At 36.1% G+C, this 14,813-nt stretch overlaps 1 protein-coding gene across 3 annotated transcripts in view; it reads left to right on the forward strand.

The window, feature by feature from the left end:
- Positions 1-4,912: 4,912 nt before the first annotated feature.
- The window catches only part of LOC125228563, a 146,512-nt gene continuing 136,611 nt past the window's right edge, over positions 4,913-14,813 (forward strand). For all 3 annotated transcript variants that reach the window (XM_048133174.1, XM_048133175.1, XM_048133176.1), the window contains exon 1: positions 4,913-5,118. The gene's annotated coding sequence lies outside the window, so the exon portion shown is untranslated. The remainder of the gene's footprint in view (positions 5,119-14,813) is intronic.

Below are 14,813 nucleotides of genomic sequence, written 5' to 3' on the forward strand. Positions count from 1 at the left end.
CACTAGACCATATTTGAAACCTCACCATTGGTCCATAATAAGAACCAGTGGCATTTGAACGTTAAACATTTTTCAAAAATTATAGGTATGACGTGCAGTTACACATTAAATCAAGAACATTTACTAACAAATCAACGTTTCTAAAATATTGAGATTCAAGAATAAGCGACCGTAAATAAAGCAGTAATAATCTTACAAAATTCACCCAAAAATTACATCAAATGTGCTTATAATTTCAAAATGGCGATCACTGACACGAGCGGACATGTAGCTTCGCTGCAATCGACTGGCGGAGCGGGGCGACGCCAGGGGCATCGAATGCTACTAACTTCACTACGATAACAGCGACATCTAGCGAATAATTGCCATAGTCCATATTATGTGACTAGTCCATATTTAGGGAATTTACTTAACGCGCAGCTGCGAGCGAGTGACGTAGGCCTAGTTCAAAGTATATCATCTTCAAAGGACGCGTTGATGTTAAAGTACGCATTCACCTCAGTTGGTGTTAATAAGTATAAGATGCCCTTTAAAATAACTAGCAAGGCTAGCACATGATTTGCGATATGAACGGGTAGTTTATGTCGTGGCGAGTTAATCTTGCGCCAGTCACGTGCTAGCCCTGCAAGGAGCTGTTGCGTGTGTGTTTGAAGGTCTATAATTATTAATATTTATTACCTACCTATAGGCCAACTCTAGCATGAAAATATTATCTTAGTAAGTGGAATAACTTAAGATTAAATGAATTCTCTAGTTCAATTTTTAGGGTTCCGTACCAAAAAGGTACAACAGGAACCCTTATGGTGCGACTCTGTCCGTCTGTCTGTCCGTCTGTCACATTCCTAAATATCTCGAGAACTACTAATGCTATCAACTTGAAATTTGGAATAGTTGTGAACATTGTAAACCTCTACAGATAGAAAGTATAATTTTTTTAAATATATTAATTTTAATTGTAGAAAATGGCCAAAATGAAAGGGGGGCAAACTGTAAATTTCAAGTTACTAGGTCAAGTGGGGTATCGTTGGAAAGAGCTCAAATTAAACGTAAATAAGCTATTTTTTATAATTTTTTTGTTGTGGAAAAAAAAAGAATTTTGAAGGAAAATGTAAAAAAAATACCGTTCCCCCCCCTTATCTCCGAAGTTTACCAACGAAAAATTATGAAAATTTTAGTAAACATTGGTTTTATGCTATATATTACAGGAAAAATATAATCGTGTTTGTATTTTGAATACTTTTTTTTAATTCACAAAAAACTTTTCAGATTTTTACTTTCAATTTACCCACTCTTGCGGATGTATATCGTACTTCAAATTAATACGAGATGTTACGTAAACCATCTTCTGTCCAATAAAGTAAAAACTGTTTAAATCGGTTAACATTATAAAGAATTATCCCTGAAAAATTGACCGGGAGATGGCGCTATACACTATAATACTCATTAGTGCCTATACTTTTGTCTTCTAGTCAAGTCATTATGAAAATATGAGATTATTTTTACTAGGTAGTTTGAAAGAAAGTTTGTACGGAACCTTCGGTGGGCGAGTCCGACTCGCACTTGGCCGGTTTTTTATTATCGATAGTCTCGACTCTAATGAGAAAAATGTAAAAACCTTACTCAATTCATTAAGAATCGCTTAATCAGCTAAGGATTACAGACTTTAGAAATCGCGAAAAGAACGTTTCAATGTGGTTCTTGTGCTGATCAAATGTTAATTAAAGGTCATATTATTATTCATAAAACTAAAGGCTAATCACACCAATACGTCGGAAAAGACAAACAAACTTTATGAAATAAATATATTTAAATATTTAAAAAAAGAGATGAAGTAAATATATTTTTAGAAAAACGTATATTTAGGCGCCGCTCTAAAATATCATCATTATCCTACTTGCATTATCCCGGCATTTGCCACGGCTCATAGGAGCCTGGGGTCCGCTGTGACAACTAGTCTCAAGATTTGACGTAGGCACTAGTTTTACGAAAGCGACTTCCAACCCAAAGGGTAACTAGGCGTTATTGGTGTTCGGTTTCCTCACGATGTTTTCCTTCATCAAAAAGCGACTGGCAAATGTCAAATGAAATTTCGCTTATAAAAGTTCCGATATAGTCCATGGTACAAGCCAGGGTTCGAACCCGCGACCTTCTGATTGAAAGTTGCACGCTCTTACAGCTAGGCCACCAGTGGTTTATTTATTTATTTATTTATTTATTTAATCTTTATTGAACAAATAAACACAATGTACAATAGGCGAACTTAATGCCATAAGGCATTCTCTACCAGTCAACCTTTAGGCAAAGCAGAGAAATTGTAGGCGGTGCAAAATTACAAAAACAAAAGATAAAGACTATAGTTAGGTACCTACTTTTAAGGACACAATGCATGCAACAAAAAATAATACAGAGGAATAAACATACACATATACGTGATATTAATACTAATACATAAAATTACATACATATAAGTATATATAATACATACAATCCGATGAGGTGTACAAAACAGACATACTACGAATTTTCTGAATTGCCAGCAAAAAATGTGTTGAGGGATGTGTGTGGTTCCCTGAAATATGTACTCATTATCCATACTTACTAGTCCATACTAATATTATAAATGGGAAAGTGTGTGTGTCTGTTTGTTTGTCCGTCTTTCACGGAAAAACAATCAATCAATCAAAATATTTATTCGTAATAAACTTAAAACTACATAATATACAAAAAAACAGTATTTCTATAACCTAACCACAAAATTACATAGTGGACCGATTTTCATGAAACATGGCTAAGAACACTCCCGACTAACTCAGCTTTCAAACAAAAAAAAAACTAAATCGAAATCGGTTCACCCGTTATGCCACAGACAGACACACACACAGACAAACAGACAGACAGGCAGACAGACAGACAGACAGACAGACAGACAGACAGACAGACAGACAGACAGACAGACAGACACGTCAAACTTAAAACACCCCGTCGTTTTTGCGTCGGGGGTTAAAACTACAAACGTACAAGCACGAAATGGTCCCGTCTCAGCATAATGCTTACCCGGAGGTCAGCGCTGATCTTCCGACGAGACCATTTGTGAGACGACGAACGCAGCCGCACGACACAGCCCCATCGCAATTCGAACGCATCCTTATTGAAGCGATCAACGCCATCTTGTCTACTATCTATGGCAGGGTATCATTGCGTCATTTTTGTCAATGGTGACATTCAAAACAGAGCGACGGATTGACGTGATTTTTTTAATAGAGATAGTTGAAGGGATGGAGAGCGACATAGGCTACTTTTTGTCTCTTTCTAACCCCCGACTTTCCTAAAATGGAGTGTGGAAGTTTATATGGAGCATTCCGCAATTTTCGAATTTAGCTCGAACGAAGCCGCGGGCAAGAAAGCTAGTTTGTTAATAAAAGTAGGATTAAATACATAATGCGGGTTATTAAAATGAAGGTAAAATGCTTTTCCGATGGCCAATGAGATTAATTTTGGTAAGCCGTCTCTATAATTAATAATTATACACTGCCTTGCGAAACCAAGTCGCAGATTATCTAATAAAGGCGAAGAAGGTATAAGGCTAAGGATATATATTTTTCAGTACATAATTGTGGCGTAGGCGAGAGGCTGGCAACCTGTCACTACAATGTCACTGTTTCATTTTCTTTCAACCCCTGACTTGCCAAGAGTGGCACTGAAGCTTTAGTAGTTTCATGTGCTTTGCCTACCTCTTTATGGGATACAGGCTTGATTGTGTATGTATGTATAATTATGTTTATCTAGAGGATCAGTGTATGGCACTTTGTGTAAATTAACCGGCACTTCCATAATCTCTTAAAAATATTTCACACTAGGGCTATAAAGTAAAACCATAATTGACGACCGGAGCGCGTAGTAACCCTGCCTGCTACGCCGCGGTCCCGGGTTCGAATCCCAAGGGCATTTATTTTTGACCACAAATATTTGTTCCTGAGTCATGGATGTTTTCTATTTGGATATTTGGGTATATCGTTGTCTGATTACCTGCAACACAAGCCATCTTGAGCTTACCGTGAGACTCAGTCAATCTGTGTAAGAATATCCTATAACATTTATTTATTTAATTTTGCTGAAAAACCTAAATATATCCTGAAGGTCCATAGAGGCTCACAGAGCCATTAAGTTTTTTCCGAGCTATTACTAAAGTGTAGCTTTTATTTATTATCATTATTCATCATTCAAATCGTACTATTACGTAACTATTGATCCCCTGATAAACTTAGCTCACGGAGCAAATCTGTGATTATCTGTTTTGGTTCTGCAGTTTTAGTTATGCAAACATAATTTATATTATGCATTGGAATAGGCCAGTTAACCCTTCCAGTGACCCGGATATTAATAATTAAACCCTAACAATATGTTTTCAATGAGTTTATCGATAGGACGTGAGTAAACACTTTATTGTACCTTCAAAATTAATGTAAACAATGATCGTAGGTACGTAGGTATTGCACCAATTTCCAATTCCATTATACAATTTTTTGAAACGAGTATTTAACTGAACCATCTAGATCAAAAAAGGATATTATTGTAGCACTTATCTGGCTTAAAGATGATTAAAATAAAAGTGAAAGTTCCAAACAAATCAATGAAAAAATTTGTAAGTACCTTGGAAGTTATTTGCTTAATATTCTACCTACAAGCTGAATTCCCACCGGCGTCGACACTGCAGAAAAACACAAGTAAATCTAAAGCCGTCTTCAGTACCTTACTCGCCCTACAGGCTTCTGGATCAGTTTTTTCTTTCACGTTCGTCCTTACAGCGCATACTTAATATCTATTTGCTCGTACCGCGAGGTAAGCGGGTTGAGAGAGGGGAGGAAGTAGGGACCGGCGCGTTGGGGTCTGCCCAGCCAGTCGAGGCTGCGGTGTCACCCAGAGCGCACCCGCGCCCGCCCCAACAGAAAATAACTGAACCACCGTGCCAGTGACGTGATCAGTGCTTGCACATGCGTGTGCTGTGACCGAGTTGATTATAGTGGACGAGTGACTTGTGTGTGTGATTGCGTGCCGCTAAGTGAGTTTGGAGCGAGTTAAAGGACGGTGGTTACGCTGCAATCTCTCAAATTGCTTTGGGTAAGTCCTAGTTTATACTTAGTTGTAAAAATTTGCATGGTAACAGGATCGGTGTTTATTTAGCCGACGGTTTCTTAATTTTTTGCAGGCTTGCCATGTTATCTGATTGAGTAACAAAATAACAGAGATATAGACTAGTGTTTTAATAGATTAGGTACTAAAAGATCCTATTGATTTATAATAACTTTGGTGACTATCGATTTAGGAAAACTTTTGATTCAATGCGGCATCGTATTTATTATTCAAAACATTTAAGTATTTCTGACCATAGCGGCGGTGCCACAACTAAATTGTTAAGCAACTATTTAAAGTGATTTAAAACAAAATACGTTTGAAATTTTAAACGACAATCACAAATAACTAGATTATTAACAGCATATTGCTATCGCACGAAATTCGCACTTCAAAGAACAAAGTAAAGGATTTTTTTTTTAAATTCTAGTCTTCAGTTTCCTTTTTATATATGTAGGTATCACCAAAAAGAAAATATTTTCCTATAATTTGTCGGAAGTACTCGTATTGACATTTGATAAAATATTTTCAGGTTTCCATTTTTCAAGCATGAAATTTTGACTCTTTACATTTCTATATTTATTTGCTTAGCCTGAAACATACTTCTTTCTCGTACTCTATATATTCGCTCTCTACACAATTTCCACTCAGTATATATCCGAAATCACTGGGACCCATAAATCTGTAGCAGGTGCTACAGCAACACTTCCAAAATGTAATGGCGGTCGCACCGTAGCATTCCAGCTGCTACGAATCTTTCGTAGCACACCGGTTACAACATACAAAGCGGTTTTAGCGAAATAATATATGGTTTTCTATGTCTAAAGAGTCCATGGGCTTCAAGTGCAATAAGGACGTTTTAACCGAAATTCCAAAGGTTTTGTCCTTACTGTAGTTAAATTTAAGATGCATTAGGACTGAAGAAGAAGATTTGTAGATGCATAAGGACTCTTTAAGTATGAATTACCACATATAATTGGGAACTGAAATGTTCTTGGGTGGCAACCATGTGCTAAAGGATGCAGCGAACATGCTTCTCAACAAGAGTATTAACGGCATAACTACTTTAAAGGTCTCTTGTGAGACATAAAAAAAAAGAAACCGAAACTCCAAATATTGCAGTGATAGGATGCTAGTAGTAGTTATAGGATACCATAACATAGTCGACTCCTACAAACCCATAGAAGGTAAGGAGGTGGTGAAATTCTTAACCCATTACCACACGGGAATCGCAAAAGGGACACTTATTTTTCACGCAAGGATAAAGGTACTGTTACACGGACAACACAATTGCCAGCAATTCACACACCATTGCCGCGTTTGCCCCATAGTTAGTTGGTGCGTATTGAACAAACGCGGCAATGGTATGTGAATTGCTGGCAATTGTGTTGCCCGTGTAACAGCACCGTTAGACTTGAAGAGTATTTTCATTTCATTGGAATAATTATATCAACACGTCGTCGTAGGTACAGTCAACAACACAGTTGTAAATACGAAGTGCCAAAAGTATGTATACGCACCTTAATGTACAGGCAATAAAGTTCTGTGACTGATGAGATGACGTCTGATAGAGATATATGAAAGAAAAAGACATGCTGCGCCGACACCAAGTAATTGGATAAGGGCAAGCGAATGATGATTTAGTTATTTAAAATATTAACTTGAAATATGTAATTGAACAAAATCTAACAGTGGTATATAGCGAGGTTAAAATTACCTAACTGTAATTTTATCCTATTTAAACGAAATTACCTAATAATTAAACTTTACAAACTTAATTTTCTTTTGAAACATACTTTGATAATTACTCGCACATCATATTTGTTTCACGTGAAAAGCAGCAGGTGACAAAACAAAACTACTTTACTGTATAATTTAGCATTATCCTACAAATAAATGAGATAAGACTTGTAAGGCGAATAACTCACTATTTCTAAAGTTTCTAAATAGTTGTATACTTAATAAATAATAAGCACCCATGTATAAATTAAAGGAAAACTTGATTTTTTGTAAATTACATTTATTTCATGTTTTAGTGTGACTATTTAAAAATAGAAATAAAAATATTTTCTATGAAAGTAATTTAATTGGTTCCTAGATTTATAAAACATTGGTTTACATATTTTATATTCTAAGTGTATTTCTCAAGTAAAGTTGCCTAAAGGTTACTAAATTACAAATCAGTAGTAATTTCACAAGCTTTTCGGCACAAGTTTTTTTATGCTATTTTGCCAGACCTGAAATTATAATCATTTGTGGCTAACAAATAGTATGGCATTGTTATTCATCAACGTCCAGTAAAGTTATGAAGCCGATAAAAATCATTTGTCCCTCTCCGACTTATTGGTGTAACAGAAAGAGACAAACGATGTATTACGGCTTGCTAACTTTAGTGAACATTTATGAATAATAAGTCTTATACCAGGCGTTGCGATAGGGACGGCCTGATGTTTTATCATTAACTACCTGTTAGCACACTAAAAATATACCACAGTATCTTATCTACATACAAGAGTTGTTGTAGAAACTGCCGCTGTCTGGGATATTCAGAGCTGACCTCGTACTCGTATATTAGCCCCGGTTAGTTTATGCAGTGGACGCCTGCCAATTTTATTATATTATGAGTTAACTAGTTTTTTAGGCTGGGCTGCTGAATAGGAACACAATTTTGATGGTAGCTATGCTGTAATTATTATAGATTTGATAACCTTAATACGTATTTTTTTGTTAATATTTTTATTTAAGTACTTACATGCATATTACTAAGGAACAAATGAAACTATTTTATTAAAAAGGTATTGTTTTAGTTCGGTTTTTTAAGTAGTTACACTACTATGTATAAATTATAAACATCGTCGCCACCGGTGGACGTGGTCGCTTTTTCTTTCGTGTATGATACCAATTCAGTTTATATCTATCTTGTTTACGAATAACCCGAAATAGGCATGCATCGGTCACAATTCATTTAACTTCCTCGCAATATCGAATACTAGAAACTGTACAAATGTTAGTGAGCTTAATATTCCGCTTTATAAAGTAATCAAACTCTGGATTTTTTAAACTATAATTCATGTTGTACGATAAAAATATACCAAGAGCCATACCAAATTTCCAAATTCTATTATGATAATTATGTAAATAGACCAAAGAATATTATCATTCTGAATACAAAATTATGTTAATCTTAAAACAGTCGCATTACAGAAACTACGTAAGAAACGTTTCCACATGACCATATCGAAATATACCACTATATATGCTGATATTTATCGTTCATCGTAACGGCATGCGCCGTGTGAAAATATGTAAAACAAATAGTACTAGCAAAAGATTTATTGAGAGACCCATCGTGTTTCCATTTACAAATTCGAAAAGAAAACGTGCAAACAAATGTGGAATTGGAAGCAACGGTGACCGCGGAATCCATTTGGTTCTAGGGTAGGGTTGCCATAAGTACGTAAAACGAGGCAACTTTGAAAAATTTCGTTTTAGTCTGACTGTAATTTCATTAGAGATTTTCTATAGTAGATTTAAAAGAACATAAAGTGATCTAACTAGGTATATAAACAGTTTCAGTCAAAAATGGAAATAAATAAAATAAATCAAATATAAATAAATATTACAGGACATTTTTACACAGATTGACTGAGTCCCAAAGTAAGCTCAAGAAGGTTTGAATACCATCAAACTGGGGGTCCCACTGGGATCTCATCAAATTTTTCTGTACCCATCCAGGTTACCCGTATACAGACGTCAACCGGAACAAGAGTTATATTTATTTTTATTGAGTAAGAGGGAAGAGATTTGTTGATCGGTTTACAAGGAAATAGAACTTCAGAAGGAAAACCCACTTAAATAAAATCACAAGCATAACCTATAGTATGTGGGTAATATATAAGGTTCGGTGCGGGGTGACATAAGTATGTACAATAATTTGATAAACATTTAATTAAATGCTTGATATTTAAAGTCACACACAGGTCGAACGCGATTAATTAACATTATTTTACCTTTTTTCCCAACGTTTCGGCCAGGTTGCACTGGCCGTGGTCGCGGAAGACTGACGTCCCAGCAAAGTGTCACCGGAGATGTAAACAACACAAAACTACCCGATATTAATTTATATAAATGTTCGGGGTAGACAAATAAATATAATCTACCCGCTTTTAGTTATTGTTTATTTCCCACCGCACGACACACAGCACTCACAACATCCGCGCACTGGTCCGAAGATAGATCTTTTGGTTTGAACATTTGAATCACTGGTCCCCATGTTGGCGATAATCTATACCCGTCTTCCCTGTTAAAGTTTTTAGGATATTTTTTAATTTCGATCGCCTCCCTCACAATCCGGGGATAATAGTGTCGCTCGGTGGAAAGAACTTTGGGTTTGTGTAGCTCAATCCAGTGATTCGTTTCCGCAGTAAGCAAGTGCTCGGCGATTGCAGATTTGTGTATATGGCGATTTTTAACTGCCGCTATGTGTTCCTTCACCCTCTCTTGAACGCTTGAAGGAACACATTCCTTCAAACCAAAAGATCTATCTTCGACCAGCTAGTGTGTGTTCGTGCGCGAAATTCTAAAAGCGGGTAGATTATATTTATTTGGAACATTTATATAAATTAATATCGGGTATGTTACATCCGGTAATCGTCGTTCGACCACTGTGCAACCTGGTGAAACTTTAAAAATAATGTTAATTAATCGCGTTCGACCTGTGTGTGACTTTAAATATGTGTACAAAGCGCGAGAACTTAAAGTGTTATAAATGCTTGATTTCAAGCAGGGAACTTATACGTATACTACGTCCCTGAAAAAAATGTAGATATTACAATTATATTTTTCACGGGGACACCGGGACATATATGGCAACCCTATTCTAGGGTCGCGTCGAAAAATAAGTAAACTGGGAAAATGGGCAACCGTAGTTCGACACAATGCAAAGGGTAGGCTATCACTGTCCCGGGAACTAATTGTGGTTAAACGGTGGTTCACTTGTGTGCGTGCGAGGGTTAATTTGAAAATAAATGATCTTCAAATTTAGAGGTAGTTTCCTGATGAGTATATTCTGTACAATGTACCTACTGGAACTAATTAGAATCATAAGTCATATACATAATATATTTCGTTAACCATTACATATTATGTACGTCATAATTGGCAAAGAAAAAGTAAGCAAAAAAATAGCATTAAACTTCTAACAAGCGAGAGTTCAAAAAACTTATATTAAATCTTAAGTAATATTATAAGTTGACAAGTTTTCATATTTTGTTATTTTATCATACATCTATATACTCGTACCTCAGAATTTATTAAAGTCTCGAGCCCAGCATCGCGACTAGATTTTTAATGAAAATTTTTGTTCGTCTGAATAAATAAAAAACTAATCAATGTGCTCGCTCAGTCATGATATTGTTAAAATTAAAAAGTAGTTGTCATATTTTTAACTTGATTTACTAATTTACCTACGGTCTGCAGTTAGTTTTTGTTGAGCGATTTAAAAAAAACTCCGGCATCGAATCTGAATTTTTTATTTTTTATTATACCGTTCTTGAATGTCCAGCAGCGGAACACCATTATAGGCTATTAAAATAGTATTTCATACAATTGTGATATAATACAAAGCTTTTCAGTCGAATACCATGTTTAGGCCACGAAGCTTGCTGAGTGGCCTAATAGTACGGTACGAGATTGAAAAGCTTAATTATATCACTACAATAATCTTATACTTTTCAATTCTTGTATATTTATTTATTTATTTATTTATTTATTTATTTATATATATATTTATTTTGTATAACGAATATTATGTGGGGGTTTTTGGGGGTATATTACTTTTTCTATGAGTCATCATTTTCATCATCAATGGACGAAAAATATCATCATTCAAGTTAAAATTAATGTTAATAGGTTCACCGTTGTATCAACATCGAATTACCTAGCAACTAGGGATGTACCGACTAGTCGCCGACTAGTCGGGAAAGCCGACTATCCGGCTACATTTGTAGTCGGCGAGTAGTCGGCGACTAGTCGGCAAAAAGGGCCGATTAGTCGGCACTTTATAAGTGACAGAAAAACAGTACAAACACAAATGAACAGCTGATATTGTTGTATTATGAACCTATTCGTTATGCCTTTGTTAGTCAAAAGAACAATAATTGTCCTACCTAGGACTATCGGTTTCATAGGCAGAATTCCTGCCCACTAAGCCAAACCGATTGTTATCAATGGAAATTTTATATCTATATTCTCATTGACATTTGAACCTGTAAAAAATAATGAAGAGCGTTAACAAAGGACCAATTTCATACAAAAATTCTGGTGAATTAGTCGAAACTTATGTTCTGGCCGACTAGCCGACTAGTCGGCCGACTAATCGGCCACCCAAGCGCCGACTAGTCGGTAGTCGGCCTAGTCGGCCAAATCAAAAGTCGGTACATCCCTACTAGCAACCAATTGTTTGTAATAACCGTCTCTGATTGATCGATAACGCGATAGATTAAAAAAAATGTGTTTCAGATGCAGAAAAATTTGTCAGGTATCGCAAATTAGTATAGAACTTGCGTGAAGTTCTATTTTTGAATTTTTTTCAGGTAACTAAAGTGAAGTGTAATGAAATATTATAGTTGACTAAGTGTCAAAGACTATCCAACACTGAAAAGTTGGCACATATAGTTTAGTCTGTGGTGTCCTAATTGACAGATTAAAATCGACGAGTAGAAAAAAAAGTTTTTCAACTGTTTAATAACGTACATCTTCTTCTTCTCGTGTCGATGGTCTCAAACTGTGCGGGCCCAAAAGGTAGCGACATTTATCGCCCTTCGTACTATAAATACTCTTTTATCGTATAAAATGTATTATTAAAAACTCAAAGATTTTTAATACTGATGCCAATTAAGTTATGTATATGGCTTTCAGTTCCAAACCAATGAGCTGAAACATAAAATTTATGCCTAATTAATCTAGCATAAAAGAAATATAAATAGCTGCACTGAAATTGTTAACAATTTTGTTTCAATTTTAGTGAGAATCGAATATTCGAGAATGAATTTAACTGTATTACAAATTTTAATGTGAAAGAAAAATTAATTGAATTTACGGATCGGCATGATGGTATTCATTCAAGCCAAACATGCGTGCCTGAAACAACGAACTGCGAGGGAAACATTTTACCCGACGTAGCCGAAATGCAATCGTCCACGCTAGACGCCGACAGAAATGCAGTCTCGCTCTGTCGCGGCAATACGCAAAAGCGATAGAGATAGATAGCTACGAATAAGATATTATCATGAGAGTTTGTGCATTTGGCTACGTACCCATCAGACATCGCTATTATTTCGCGAAACGAATCGAATATTGTATTTAAATAATATAAAACGTTTTGTAGCCTGCGTAGTATATCTTATAGTATTATGTAGCTAAGTAGGAACTAAGTTTTGCAAAGTTCGTCTGCTAGTCTACTTCATATCAGCAGAAGTGTCCATAATTACTTTCTAAGAAGCATATATTGTAAATGTCAAAACTCCAAGTGTTTGTGAACAAATGCTTGAGGCAGATCCTACGTATCTTTTGGCCTAACTGGATCACAAACGCCCACTTATGGAGAATAACTGGACAAGCACCCGTACAAGAAGAAATACAGACGCGGAAATGGCATTGGATTGGACACATGCTCAGAAAACCTGATACCCACCTATCCAAAATGGCCCTCACCTGGAATGTATCCGGAAAGCGCAAACCATGCCGTCCTAAATCGACCTGGCGTCGTTCGGTTCAGCAGGAGCTCAGGGTGCTAGACATGGGGTGGGAGGAGGTCACTCAAACTACCCAAGACCGGAGTAAATGGAGAAATATGATTCGAGCCCTACACCCCAGCAGAGGGTAACAGGATGTAAAAAGAAGAAGAAGAAGAGACATATTGTAAAAGTTTTAATGCATGTACTAAAGTGGCTTTACCTACACAGAAAGGCCTGTATCCGCTCCAGTAATTTTAACAAAAATGTGATAAATTAGTATTTTTGCACATTAATTATAATGAACTTTTTCCTGTAGCAAAACAACTTACTTTTAAATATTTAAATATACGAAAGTCATAGGGAGACTCTTCATTAAGAGTAATCACGATAACTATATTAACATAAGTATAGAAAAACAAGTTTATACATGACTCAATAAAGTTTAACTGTTTTGGTTACATACTTTACAAAACCTTTGTGGTACTTACAAGAATTAAAACGATTGTCTTCTTAACTAATTGTTTCATTCTAAATCGCCACGTAGATGGCTCAAGAGATTTCAGACGAGGCGATTAGCCAGTTCACTGACGTGACCGAGCCTAGGCTTACTTTGGATTAACAACGTCGCTTGACAGTTACAGCTGCTAGACTTCACAAGGTCGCTTTACAACACTAACATGTCTATAAGTACCATAAGAGTTTTGAATGATTCACGGTTATTTTCATTAGGAATTTAAATTAAAAAGGTAATCACGGTTTATATCCCGGTCAATATAAGTCTCATGTTTCCCATAGACAATTAGACATATAAAATATAGACCAAGGGTATAAAGCAGGATCTAAATAACCTAATGTTGTCCCGTATCATCGCATGAAGTATATCATAATACTGAACGAGAGACATAAAGTTCACTCTTCTAGGTTTTCAATCAGTACCGTGGGACCGCTTTTTGTTTAAATTTTACGAGAATTTTTTATGCGACTTTTTGGTGAGCTATCAGCCAATAATATATGTATTGTCTTAACATTAATTTACATAAATTACGTACCAACATATTACAAAACATTGTCAACTTCAAAAACGTTTCAAATGTTTCAACTAACTTTGAGTTACAGGACAGTTGTAAGATACCGCACATAAAAAGTAGTAAAATATTATTTTCATTCACATCGAGTAATTGCGACAGTATCTCGGGAATACTGGCAACATTTAACGCAGAGCTTCGGTGAAGTCCACACTTAAAAGTTTTTACAGTTCTTCAATTTATTTTAAAACAAATTTTTTTGTTTACCAAAATTGCACTTTGTATTATAGCCCCAAAACAATAGGCACTCCAGATACTAGTATATAATTATATATAGTCCTCCTCAGCGATTTCGGTGACGGCTACCTCAGCAACTATGGATTACGCCTTTTATAGGCTCTAATATGGCTGGCCAGGCCGAACTTCGTCTTAAAGACTCTGGCAAGTGCTACAATAGTGTTGGCCAGAGGTATTGTATGCATATACGTAGGAGGGCTTCGGTCTGTCTTTGCGTTGCTGACGTCCAACGCTGTGCCGTTTGAGCACACATCATCAGATGCTGACCGCCATGCTTCCGCTTACCGTCCACCAATTCAGAGTAAAATACAGTTTTAGGCAAGCGGCCGTCATCCATACGAAGGGAAGGGACATGCCCACACCACCTTAGCTGCCGCTGCATTAATAGAGCCTCCATAACCATAGAGTCCGGAACGACGCAGTACCTTCAGAATTCGAAACTCTAACTCCAGATATACACCTAATAAGGTAGTCATGTCGCCCTTCTTTATGTACATAAGTATATTTGATATTTATACATATAATCTGAGCAAAGTTATTAGTGTTATTTCACACATATAACGCAAAATCTAGACCTACGAGTAACTATGGAAACGTTCGCTTCGGGTTCTCTATTTAGCGTTGT

This window comes from Leguminivora glycinivorella, chromosome 8, assembly GCF_023078275.1.
Source record: "Leguminivora glycinivorella isolate SPB_JAAS2020 chromosome 8, LegGlyc_1.1, whole genome shotgun sequence".
NCBI lineage: Eukaryota > Metazoa > Arthropoda > Insecta > Lepidoptera > Tortricidae > Leguminivora > Leguminivora glycinivorella.